General features: G+C 42.8%; 2 long non-coding RNA genes across 6 annotated transcripts in view; one reads left to right on the forward strand and one right to left on the reverse strand.

The window, feature by feature from the left end:
* LOC142056588 (uncharacterized) overlaps window positions 1–4,878 on the forward strand; it is a 61,066-nt gene extending 56,188 nt beyond the window's left edge. The window contains exons 5-6 of one of the 3 annotated variants that reach the window (XR_012660387.1): window positions 36–3,051; window positions 4,492–4,878. This is a non-coding gene — a long non-coding RNA (uncharacterized LOC142056588). Of the gene's footprint in view, window positions 1–35; window positions 3,333–4,491 lie in introns of those variants that run through there. The other 2 variants (XR_012660386.1, XR_012660388.1) reach the window with 2 other exon arrangements.
* Window positions 3,196–13,481, reverse strand: LOC142056587 (uncharacterized). Of its 3 annotated transcripts, none has more exons than XR_012660385.1 (4): window positions 13,171–13,481; window positions 11,900–11,977; window positions 8,605–8,656; window positions 3,196–6,579 (listed from the first exon to the last, which is right to left on the reverse strand). It is a non-coding gene; the product is annotated as an uncharacterized LOC142056587 (long non-coding RNA). The 3 variants fall into 3 exon arrangements; XR_012660384.1 differs by having other exon boundaries at window positions 8,592–8,656; XR_012660383.1 differs by lacking the exon at window positions 3,196–6,579 and having other exon boundaries at window positions 8,182–8,656.
* Between the last annotated feature and the right edge of the window lie 24 nt (window positions 13,482–13,505).

The following is a 13,505-nucleotide window of genomic DNA, read 5'->3' on the forward strand; positions in this document are numbered from 1 at the left end:
CTTCCACAGCCTCCTGAGTGGTTTTGCTGTTGCAGGTGCTGGAGAGCTGCTTGCCTACCACACACTTGTGCTTTCTCCCTCCCTTCATCCCCAGGCGCCAGGCCGTGCCCTGCACAATCCTGACTGACCACAGCGTCTGCTCTCCTTCACAGTCCACCCTGCTCTGCCAGGTTGCTCACCGGCGTCACTCCACCCTGCTCCAAATCCTGATGCTCACCAAGATGTTCACTTCTATGTAAATTATTTCAGAGCATTCAGGGTCTTCTGGGCGGGGGTTGCAAGCTGGGAAGGCCATGAAGGACATTTTAGTGTTGTATACTACTCAAGGCAAGGAGATACCGCATACACAGGGGTGAGTTGTGCATGAGAAGGCAGCCAAGGTCAGGGCTTTGCAGCTCCAGTGGCAGCATCTCACTGCTGACCAACTTGAAGTACACTTTTGTACACAAGTCATGGGAGCATATGGCAACACTGATGGAACTGAGCTAATGTAGGTTTAGTTTTAAGCCATATTTTGTTCAGGGTTTCTAAGGAGTGGTTGCAAACATAATTCTTTGCCCTTGGCTGTGGAAGGCCTTATGAATTGCACTAACTATTGCTTACAATCACATTTTTTCTCTCACTGAGCAAGGGTGTGTGGGGAGTTTCCTAAAGAGGCACCATCAAAGTGACAACATCATCACTCATTTTCAGTCAAAAGAAAAGCACTGCTGCCCACGGTCCCTCAAAGGCAGGCTGTGGTTCTGCAGCCAGCTGCTGCTGCTCGAGGTGGGTATCCCACCACTGGCTGATGCAGGCTTCCTGCCACTATGCACTCCAGGCAGACACACCAAATCCCCTGTGCTGAGCATGAGATGAGCATTTTTTGATCCCATCTCATGCCCTCTCCCCCTGTTCACTTGCATTTGGGTTATGGAGACACTACTGCCCTCCCACCCAGCAACCTGCTGGGACCTGCTGGGGACATTTGTCATCTTGGGTCTGTTTAAGATGGAAGTAGTCCTGCACGGAGCAGTGATGAGTACATGGACAAACATAACACTTGCTTCTGAATGCATCCAGTCATCTAAATGAGCCTCTTTGCTCCCCTGTTTTCTAGGTTGATGGTTTTCTTTTTTGGTTCTCTCCCTGTTATAGCATTACTCTGCAAAATTTCACATCTCTCTTCACATCCTTACATATTTTTTTTTGGCCATTCATAAAAGCTTTGAGCAGTCTTGGCCTGTGGTTTTAAAGTCTATGTGTGGTAACAGTAGTCAGTAAATGTCATTTTTTTTCAGTGTGTGATCTGTAGTGCTGTGAGGATATTTCTGTATGGAGCAGTTTCAATGGCCAACTGCCTTTAATAGTCATTATTTACAGAAGTCCTGCCATGAGAGACACTCTTTCACCCCTACTTTTTACATTTCCTTCCATGTTTTTTTTTTAAATATGTTTTCAGGACATTCTTTTTCAGCAAACCAAACAGATATGGTACATAAATGAAAGGTGACCTTTATGCACAAGGAAAGAGTTCTCGTGAATTGCAGGAAGTAATAGACTATATGGGAAAAGCACCTCCTGCTCTTTTTTTTTTTTTTTATGGACAGCGTTTCCCCCAAATTCCAGGACTGTAAAACAGAGGCTTAAGTACCAGCCAGAAGCAGACTCCTGAGTATTTCATATTATTTAGCTTTACATAGTTCCCTGCCTTTGTCCATAGACAAAAGGCTGCAGTCTATTAAATTCTTCTGCTCAATTTGAAACGAAGGCCATATTAAATAGACTTCATTGTGCATTTCTATAGATAGAAAATGCGTTGGGGGTTATCAGAATGCCTGCTGCAGCCATCTACTGCTATTTGGTATAAGTAAATGCCTATTTAACCAGGCTTTGAAATGGAATATGATTGGCAGAGTAGCATTACTCTCTCCATATCCCCATTCCCATCTTTTCACATATTCACTGTGTTTTTCTAATAAACTTAAAATCCAGACTACAGCTTCCAAGATATACCTCCCAGGCCAGCCCTTCTCCCTCACCATCTCCAATACCTTCCTAATTTCCTTTGATCACACACTCCGGCCTCCCAGTAACCTGGCTCTTCCCTTATGACTGTTCTGCATTACAGACATTCATTTACTTCCAGTTGTGCTATTTTTCTTCATCCTGTGATTGTTGCCTCGGTGTCTGGCTAAACCAGCCCAGCTCCACCTGCCAAAACTTTATGCCAAGCGTATCCTCTCCTTTCAAATAAAATGGCTCCCGCCCCAGGCTGGCAGGAAGGGGCTCTAATCTATTCCTCCCTGCGAGTGCTGGCTACCATGAATTGGCTGCTTAGTGCTTCTCCCTCCCTGCTGCTGGTAAAATGTGTTTCATCTCCTTTTCCACCCTCCTAAAAGCCAAATAATGTTTGAGGAAACCCTTATCTTTCGCTTTTCCCCATATCTGTGTTGTCATGGGTAGAGCTTGTTGAAATACTACCTCTGGGAAACTAGCATTTTTGGGTAGGTTAGCCTTCTTTTCTGACCTAGTCCTCCCATTTGTTATTCATGATGTGAAGAGAGAAAGAGAGACATAAGAACAAGCTTCACAGTAGGGCATATTCACTGTCACTTGTGCCTCTTGTTTATTAGAAGCATGTATTTTTTATCTAACAATAAAGGATTGGGTTGGGACGTTTGATCCTTGATAAGATGCTGTGCTTTCTACTGAGAATGAAATTTTCAGATGAGAATCACATTCACAAAAACCTCCAAGTCCAAAAATGAAATAGTGAAAAATGAGGAATAAATAATGTGCTTCTAATATGAAATTTGAAGGCGTGCTCTTACTATCCAGCTGACTCACACTTGCATGTAAGCAACTGCAAGGATATGAGAGTGAGGCAGATTTGTGAAAATACCACAAGCAGCTACTCTGACACCTTCCAGAGGCACTATACTATTATAATGTGCTATAACATTTCCAAAATTTTTCCTCCTTGACTCTTACCAAGTGGCATCCTGACCCACATACACCTGTACGTGTCAGGTCTGTGAGAACTACACACACCACTGGTCACTGGTTTAAGTAAGTATTCTTCATTCTTAGTGTCTACTTTCCTGATGTACTAACTTGAGGCAACTGAGAGAAAGTGGTAGTTGGTCTTGGTATATCAGATTTTCTAAAGCATTTTCAAATCATTTTCTCAATTTATTCATGTATTAACCATGCTTTCCTGGGCTCATTTTTCATGGCTGCATGCTCAAAAACTACCACTTCTAAATGAAAACTGCTCAGTGGCATGAATCTCCAGTAACATGGTAGGGAATCAAGCCCAGTGGGACAACAGAAAATCAAGATCAGATATATTCCTTTCATCACAAAATGCTCACTTTCAAAAAAACCTGAACAAAACCAAGTCAAAGCAAGGACATATTAACATATTAAACAATTTCTGAAAATAAGGTCATATGATATAAAACTGTTTTAAAAAATTACTTCATTATTATATGCTAATAACATTGATCTGGGGAAACATTGCTGGAAAAGCTAAGAAGTTGGAACTGTGTTGTGGGGATGATTTCTTCTACTTTCTGCTAGTGCTCCCATTAACTCAAATGACACCTTCTTCAAGTGTGGTGGTGTGGTGATTCCTATTAGATTTACTTGATGGTGTACAAAATTCACAGTCATCTGGATTCAGTGGAGGGATTGGTTCCTAGAAGACAGGAAGGCATGAAGCCCAGCAAATAGAATATTTTTGCGTGCTTTTTGCAAAAGCATGCACCTGGTGCATTTAGGATGGTACACGTCAAGTTGTAATTTCTTTGGTCAGGGGTTTTTCCTCCAGATGAAGATTAAAGTCTCCAGGGACTCTCTATGGAGGCAACATCATAGCTCAGAATGGCTGTTTCCATCTTGACATTGTGTGGACACATTAATAAGCTTTTTTTCCTGCTGTTCAGCTTTAGCAAATTTGAACTTTATTTTTATCAAGCTCCTGAATCATTACTATGTATTTAATTACTTTTCCCTGTTTGCTTTTATCTTCCTTCTACATTTATGGTCAAGGCAATTAGGTACCAAACAGCATCTGCTAGAAAGAAAGGTTGCAGAAGGTACAAGAACAACTTTAATATTCCTGTACTCCTCTGGTACTTATTCTGTGATAAATCTTACTATGTTTAAAGTAAGATGACTACTTCCAGTATAATGCTCCTAGCTGAATATGATTCTTAATGTGCGTATTTGTTTATTTGAAAATGTAGGAATTAGTCGTGCTCTTACTTACAGTAGTTTAACACTAATTTCTCCAATGTTTTTCCTGCCTTTGATTTATATTGTTATTTGTGAAATCAGAATCAGGTCCATGGGGATTGATTCATCCTTTCAAGATACTGCCTATTTCCATTATGGCTGTGAAAGACAGATTCAGTTTAAGAAAAGGTGGTCATTATTATGAATCACATCATTTCAGCCCCAATTCAATGTTACGAGAATCACTTTGAGTTGTTCAATTCATTGCAGGCTAGGATAAGAAGACAGGCGTTGTAATGCTCAGCAAACTGCAAACAAAAACGATCACTGAACTCCCCCGAACCAGGACATCTAAGGGTGGCTCTCACAAAAGTCTTTTCCCATGGAGCAAAATGGAAGGAGAGAGAGAAAACACAAGGTCATCCAAAACTATTTTTTCAGTCTTTCAATGGTTATGTTCTCAAACTTCCCTATTTCACTCTGTGTAGTTTCAACTCTATGTGGCTGAATGAGATAAGGCAGGGCTTCATGAAACCGAAGAAACAAACTCTGTTTAAAGGGAGAAAGCTGCTGTAACAACACTGAGACAGTTCATGAATCCATGGAAATTTTGCAGAATTGTTCATATAATATAGAAGCGTTTAATAAAGGAGTTTGTTAAATACTAAATTGTCACTTTGAATTTTTTCAGTACTTTTGGTTCATCAGCATTTTATTTCAGAATTTCCTTTAACAATATTTAAACCATTCAAAATACTTGAGGTGATCAGACTCACGCTGAAATATTTTAATTAGATGTAAGCATTTTGTGATAACAAGCATCCTGACTGGCTTTTGATGGTTGACTGTATTCTTGAATCACCAGAACTTTAAAATAGCTTTTTCAAACTTACATGATCTTTTAGAAGTCACAAATGAGAGAAGAAAAAAATTATTTGCTTGATTCACTTCTACAGAGGGATGTTAAAAGTTATGTGAACTGATGGGCTCCTGGGAATGGCTTTGGTAGTGAGATGCCCATGATTTTGGGACTTGCAAAATTTACTGTTCAAGGTGATGTTTGGTCTCACTGAAGTTCCTGAAGGTTGGGGAGGTACATCTTTGGACCCAGCTGGTGGAGGGGTACCAATGCCAGTGGAAGGCTGAGGGTGTGCTCTTGCACTCAGCACCAAGAGCAGGTGAAGGCATCCCAGACGGCAGGGACCAGAATCACAACTCTGGCAATGCTTCTGCCTCCTGCCCAACCCATGCCCCACCCCACAGCTCATTTCTGCAGGTGATACGTACCCATACCAAACCTTAGAATAAGGGAGCCATCATCCCTGCACACTGCTATGAGTACAGATAGAATTAAACATAATCTTAACATTTTATTCCCATCCCATAACTACTGGCTACATTTCCGACATCTGTATCATTTGGCCAGGATGCTTCTTATCCTGCTTCTCATGCATCTGTTTGTCCTGGCACCCCAGTCCCCACTCAAGATGTCAGCACTGCAGCCATCAGCACACATAAAATGCATGGCATATTAGTTTTGTAACTGCAGATACGAAGTGGGACAAAATCAATGGGAAAGGTAGAGTGGCATAGCATGCCATTAATGGCCTTGGGTTGTAGTACAGCTGATCTTTCATATGGTAAATGATCCAGATCAGGCCACAGAGACCTTTAGAAATGCATAGAGTTTATGGCGCTCTGGGGTACTTATCCTTAGAAGAAGCAACTGTGGATCTGAATGCATTTTGCAGTGTATCTCAGAGTAACCTGTAGATGTAAGGAAGAACTGCAGGCACACATAGGGCTCAATTTCAGTCTGTACATTGCAAGGCAAAGCAGCTCCTTTTTGGGGGTGACTGCCCAGCCATCCAGTGTTTAGTTTCTGCACCGGTGAAGAGGCACCACCTAACTAAACAGCAGGTCTGTGTACCTTTGTGGGTCAAGGTCTGTAAGAGTTTCCTGTGGATTTATTGTAAAATAATATAATGCAAAATTGGTGCAACATGTGCAGGTCTTGTCCTGTTCATATCTATCTTCGGTGTGTCTCTTGCTTTTCTGCTCACCTAAAATCTCCACCATCCAAACAATCTGACAGCCCATGGTTTAATGAAGTGAAGCTGGGGCTGGAAGTATTTCTATTCATCTACTTTTTCTCCAGCACCTGTAAAGTTAAAGAAACAACAGTGTCCGAAAGGGCAGGGTCACTGTTCTTACTGCCTCCTTTCCCTGGAGAAGAATGGGACGCAGCTCTCATCTTGGGTTTTTGACTACTTGGGACTACTTTGCAGACACCCCGTTCTCTTGTTTCCTCCTCTTTTTCTGGGCTTTCTCCTTTTCTGTCACAACTTTGGTGGAAACCTGTTGATATAATAAGGAGAAATATTCACCCGTTTGGAAAGCACAACCATGTAACCCCCAGGCTTTCATAAGCACGCTGGCATCCTGCACGCCTTCCTCCTGTCTAAACATCCTGTGAAAGGCTTGTAAGCTCAGGGACCAAAGGGTGCATGAGGATGTAGCTGTCCAGAACCATTAATTTGACCAAGTGCAGAGCCACGTGCATGCAGTGATTAATGATGAACGTATCTTAGAATGACAAAATGGTGTGGAAGCTCCCCTGATAGCTGCAATGCCTCAGAGAAAACTGTTTTAATTTATTGTAGGTTTTACACTGATAAATAGTGGTTCCTTTGCACAGAGCCCTCCCTCTTTAATTCCTATTTATCTTTTCTGCTGAAAAACGTGGCTGGAGTTTGACTTGATAAAGAAAGGAAATTCTTCAAGAGAGTAAAATGTCCAGTGTCACTTGGTATCAGATGATAGGAAAGATGACAAACCTACTGAAAATACTTATATATGTCTTTTAACCAGCTGTTAATTTGTGTTCTGTGCAGAACACTTTTAACACATTGACGTGGAATGAAAAATAGTTGAAACAAATCCCTGTGTGTACTGAAAGCTAGAAAATCGACTAAATACATAAAATATGGTTTGGTGGGGGGAAGGTGTTCCCTTACGCTTTTGGCAGATGATTAAATCCATAGAATAGGAACAAATATAGACTTAAACTTCACTGAGAAAGCTGGAAATGTACTGCTCTGTAATACATTTTTTCTTCCAAGAGAGCACAGTAAACTCCTCTGATGGCTGGATTTTCAGCTTTATAAATAAAACTCACAATACAAAAATCACAAGGAGGTTCACAAGTCCAGTCTTCTTTTTCTCCATGCCTTTTTGGGTGGTCTCAGAAATTATGTTCTTGATTTTTTCCACCCATAGCAGGGTGGAAACAGGGTGGAACAGGGTGTTGAATCTTTAAGAAACAATTGTTTCCTTTAAAAATTCTTGCTGAGTATTTGAATTGAACAAGCACTCTAAGAAACAAACGACTGATTAAAAGGCAAACTATATTCAGTTGCATTGATTAAAAAATGTCAGTGATTTCATTGTTACATCTTTGAGAAATAATCTGAAATCACTCCTAGATGATTGAGAGTTCAATTTGTAAAGTGGAAAGTAAATTAGGACACAGAAGCTCTGCAAAAAGGGAACAAAATTAAATCTTTCAGTCCTTCAATGTAAGAGTAATAAAGGAATATAGAATCTGAGGTTACTCACAGAAGTAAAGCACTTCTGCTTTTGGAGCCTAATACGAAATTTTTTTTTTTCAGATTAATGGTTTGTGTAGTGAGACTAAAATGCCATCCTGATTTGGCTGAAAATACTGGGAAAGTTGTACTGAATTCAGTGAACCGCCTTAAGAAATATTTTTTAAATGGTTAAAATAACTCTTATTTTTAAAAATTATATATTTTGGGCCTTTTTAAGGGGAGCTATTGAAGGTCAGACTTAGTTAAATTAATTTTTCTAATTATTAATGAAATTAAATAAAATATAATATTTGACTGCCCCCCCCAAATGATTTTTTACTTTATATCCCCTCCCCAGACTTTTCTCTCATAGTATTGCACATCAGCTGCTGATTAATCCCATAACTCCAGTCACATCTGGGATTCTCTGCTCCCTACTTAAAGAAGAGAAAATATTTTTCCTCTGGGATTGGGAAGATGCAGAAATGTAAGCTCCCCTCCAGAAACCAAGAGTGTCATCTCAGATTTATTTTGGTATATGGGAAAGCAGGATTTATCCTGTGGTATTGTTTTATTTCTATGAGCGTGATATAAAAAAGAGGCTTTCTTGTGTATGCCAGCTGGAAAGGCAGTTTCAGTGTGACTGACAAGCATGTCACCACTGTATTAAGTAACGCTGTGTAGGTGGTGGGACAGAGAGCTCCCTAGTGTCCCCAAGGCATCTGCTGGGTCCCCCGTGGCATCCCTCTGGCCCCTGCAACCACTCCAGCCGGCACTCACCCGGTGCCCTCACCCCACGCAACCTTCCTGTAGTGGACGTGTACCCACGTGTCCTCTGCTGCTTGCTGGGAAAAAAAGAAGGATGGAGAGTCATTAAAAACAACTCTGTATGACTTCAGAAGCCAACCTTTTTGACATTTATAGGGTTAAACCCAGAGATAGAGCAAAAAGGCAAACACCCCCTCAAAGATTTGAAGGTAAGGTGACTTTCTTTACTCAAAAAACTTCCACAAATTACATGGGCAAATATATGAAACTTCATTCTCAGGCTATAAGCCAGTCTCAAGCCATTGCCCTTCTGTGGTATCCTGCCTGTTCTGTACCTGCCTGCAGGGCAGATGTGAGTTCCTGAACATTTTTCACCTTTTCTCATGCTAATGACCAGGGCACCCAGTGGACCTGATTCGGCATGGCCAGTCCAGTGCTCAGAGCTCATTCTGTTTTTTTTTTGCTTGTGCAGAGTGGCTGGATGAGAACAATTTTGACTGTTCAAAAGTCTGTGTTGACTAGCCTGTAAAATGAACTTAACGTATCATATACCTGTAGATTCACACACGCATAGTTTCATAGAATCATAGAATCATAGTCTGGTTTAGGTTGGAAGGGACCTCTAGAGGTCATCTCGTCCAACCCCCCTGCAGTGAGCAGGGACATCTTCAACTAGATCAGGTTGCTCAGAGCCCTGTCCAGCCTGACTCTGAATGTTTCCAGGGATGGGGCATCTACCACCTTTCTGGGCAACCTGTTGCAGTGTTTCACCACCCTCATAGTAAAAAATTTTTTTCCTTATATCCAGTCTAAATCTACCTACCTTTAGTTTGAAACCATTACCCCTTGTTCTGTCACAACAGGCCTTGCTAAAGAGGTTGCCCCATCTTTTCTATAGTCCCCCTTTAAGTACTGGAAGGCTGCAATAAGGTCTCCCAGCAGCCTTCTCTTCTCCAGGCTGAACAAGCCCAACTTTCTCAGCCTGCCCTCATAGGAGAGGTGCTCCAGTCCTCGGATAATTTTTGTGGCCCTCTTCTGGACCCATTCCAACAGTTCCATGTCCTTCTTGTGTTGAGGGCTCCAGAGCTGAACACAGTACTCCAGGTGGGGTCTCACCAGAGCAGAGTAGAGGGCCAGAATCACCTCCCTCTACCTGCTGGCCACATTTCTTTTGGTGCAGACCAGGATACGGTTGGCCTTCTGGGCTGACAGCACACATTGTTGGCTCATGTCCAGCTTTTCATTCACCAGTACCCCCAAGTCCTTCTCCACAGGGATGCTCTCAATCCCTTCATCCCCCAGCCTGTATTGATAGCAGGGGTTGCCCCGACCCAGGTGCAGGACCTTGCACTTTGCCTTGTTGAACCTCATAAGGTTCTCACAGGCCCGCCTCTCCAGCTTGTCTAGGTCTCTTTGGATGTCATCCTGTCCTTCTGGTGTGTCTACTGCACCACTAAGCTTGGTGTCATCTGCAAACTTGCTGAGGCCACACTTGATCCCACTATGTCATTGATGAAGATATTAAACAGTACCGGCCCCAGTATGGACCCCTGAGGGACACCACCCATCACTGGTCTCCATCTGGATATTGAGCCATTGACCACTACCCTCTGGATGCAAACATCCAGCCAGTTCCTTATTCACTGAACAGTCCACCCATCAAATCCATATCTCTCCAGTTTAGAGAGAAGGATGCTGTGGGGGACTGTCAAAGACCTTACAGAAGTCCAGATAGATGACACCCATATCTCTTCCCTTGTCCACTGGTGCAGCCCCTCTGTCATAGAAGGCCACTAGGTTGGTTAGGCAGGACTTGCCCTTGGTGAAGCCATGTTGGCTGCCTCGCATCACCTCTCTGTCCTCCATGTGCTTTAGCATAGCTTCTAGGAGACTCTGCTCCATGATCTTCCCCGGCACAGAGGTGAGGCTGACAGGACAGTAGTTCCCTGAGTCCCCCTTTCTACCCTTTTTAAAGATGGCCACAATGTTTCCCTTTTTCCAGTCACTAGGGACTTCACCTGACTGCCATGACTTTTCAAATATCATGGAGAGCGGCTTAGCAACTACATCAGCCAATTCCCTCGGGACTCTGGAAAAATTCCCTCAGGACTTTTGCTACAGGAAGTACCTGCTAACTATGCAAAGAGAGACAGCTTAAGTAAGACACCATCTAGAGCAATGCCATGCACTTTCTCTGGCACTCACAGGTTTTTACTGAGAAAAGGAATTTTAAAAAATGGTAGTTCTACAGTGTTTGGGAGATTGGCCCAAGCTTGCACAATGCTAATGCAACCTCTGACCTATGTTAAGGCCAGGAAGCTCCTGACCTGATATGGGTGCTCAAGCAGGGAGGAGGGCACAGAAACATGTCTCCAGCCCTTGCTGGTTGAACACAATGTGAGTCCTATGGCAGATGGAACACAAAGACTAGAGATGTTGGAAGGAGCACAAATGGGGTGATTGGAAAGGGATGGATCACTGTGCCCACAAAGGCAATCCAGTTTTGGTAATCTGTAGGAGTTTATCATGACATCTTCCTGTGCCTACACTAGGTCTCTGCAGCTGCACAACCCCAAGAAGAGTCTGTACGTCACGATATGCCGTCAGTCTGCAGAACTCAGCAGAGTTTGGGTAGGAAAGCTCTCACGCGCTTTCCAGTCCTTCCTGCTTATTATTGGTTTTCCATTACTCTGCTTCTGGATGGCCCTGAAAAACCACAAGAACTTCCTTTCTTGTAGTGTTTCATCACTTTGGCCTCAAAATGAAACTAACCAAAATGAAAAACAGCCGTATCAAAAATAAATCTAGTAAGCAAATAAACAAACAAAACCAAACCTTCAGAAACTCAGTTGATTTTAATTCTGTATCTGGTTTGGCCAAACTGTGCATTCATTTTTAGCTCTTTTCTTCCCTGTTGGTTCATACATTCTTCACAAGAAGAATCACATTTGCTTTCAGTCCCTTACCAGTCTCTGATCTTCACTTCTGTTTTGCTGCTGTTCGGCAATTGCTTTGCTTCTATGCTGCTGCTTATGTTGTAAAACCACACCACTGGTGATTTATGACTTAAACTCCAAGTTTTTGGTCTGCACCTAGTAAAAAATTATGATTTTTTTTTTTTCATTTAGGATCTGGAATACTTTTGTCACCTAGGTTGATGCTAGCATGAAAAGTTTTTTTTTTCTAAATCCACTGAAAAGCTTTGTGGCTGTACTGCCTCATTAAACACAGTTTGTATTTTCAGGCAGGTAAAAGGTCAGTCCTAAAAACATCACTTGAACAGAGGTGGATACGATCAATCAATAATTAACACTGTTTACCTCCAAGAAGTCCAAATTCCTGCATACAGAACACTTCTCTTGGCACATCAGGCTTGTCAGCTTCATTTTCAATTTTACCTGCCAGCAAGCGATAGAAACAAAATGAGAGCAGACATTCTGCAGTTTTTTGTGTCCTGGGTATTGTTTGTTCGTGGTACTAATTTTATAAAGTAAAGCACACAATAGGAAGTAACTAGGAGAAAGAGGGAGTTTCAGAGCAGGACTGCTGGGAAGGGCCTCTAGATGATTACTTTTAATACAGATTATTGAAAAATAAGCTGTTCTGTGCCAAAGGAAAGGTATTTGGAGGCATGAAAGAGGAGGTAAATGTCTGTATGCATGTAAAGGACAAGTGACTGGAAGCTGGGGAATCAAAGTGGGTTTATTCAAAGGAAAGGTACAGCCAGGCAAGGTTTTCCCACACTGCCTCCTGTGTTAATGCCTGCCTGATCTTAAAGAATGACCATTTCAGGTCTCCTTGGTGCTGACCCCCTCCTGAAGGGAGAAGTAGACACAGCCAAGCCAACCCTGTGGTTGTGCAGGCAGCTCTATGGGCAGATGTCTGCCAGGAGAGCTCCAGGCTGGGCCTTCCAAGCCCCGCTCAGGCAGGACCTCGGGAGGGACTTTAACCCCAGCCCAACCGTGAAGGGAGAGTGCGCTATCCTCCCATCTGCGCCATTCCTAATCTCTCACTGCTTTATGTTTTTAGCTTCTTTGTTTTCCTTGTCCTGCTGCCAGCAGGGCAGACAGTGCAGGCAGTCAAAGAGCAGCTGCCTACTGGAGCTCTGAGGTTCACATCACGCAGGCAGGACTGCTGGGGGAGAGCGAGCGAGCAAGGGGGTGAGATTAGGTGAAACATTAGCCACGTCCTCTTGGCTTTCCTCCAGAGCCTTTCAATTATTTCTTTATGTGCTGTTGGTGCTCTGCTTGTTTGGTGTTTAAAAGGTATGCTCTGAGAGGATTTCGCAATGAGCTGCCATTTTACAGTTCAAAACAGATGCAAGCTTATCACCTATGGAAATTTGTCTCCATGAACCCCTTCCTCTCCCCTCCCTTGGGGCTCACAGCAAAGCCACTCCAGGCAGATCAGTCATGAGGACTGTGTAATAGGCTAAAAATAATGCAAGTAATAAAAGTCTGGAAGCTGTTGCTCATTTTGGGATTTGAAGATTCAAATGTCAGTCAAAACCAATGACTCTAGAAGCTGAACAATAGTAGATAAGGGCCAAATAGTCTTCTAAGGTGATTAACATGACTTGCAATCCACTTACCTCAATGCCAGTTGCCAAACTGTGTCTCCTCAGTTACCCAGGATGCAGGGAACAGGCAAATATGAATACAGTTTTTCAGGAGCAGAGTTTCACCCTAGATCCAGAAAAATAGAGTTGGAAGGCAAAGCGAGCTGTGCCTATATCACTCCTGACAGGTGCTTGTCTAACCAGTTCTTAAAGACCGGATGGAGACTCCACCAGTGCCCCAGGCAACCTGTTCCAGTGCTTCCTCATCCTTCCCATTGGAAAGCTTCTCTTTATCCAGATGGGAGAATGGGCTAGGTTCCTTATCTACCTGTCCAGCCACATAAAGGCAGAGCGGCATGTTGCAACAC

Source organism: Phalacrocorax aristotelis, chromosome 4 (genome assembly GCF_949628215.1).
Source record: "Phalacrocorax aristotelis chromosome 4, bGulAri2.1, whole genome shotgun sequence".
NCBI classification, from domain to species: domain Eukaryota; kingdom Metazoa; phylum Chordata; class Aves; order Suliformes; family Phalacrocoracidae; genus Phalacrocorax; species Phalacrocorax aristotelis.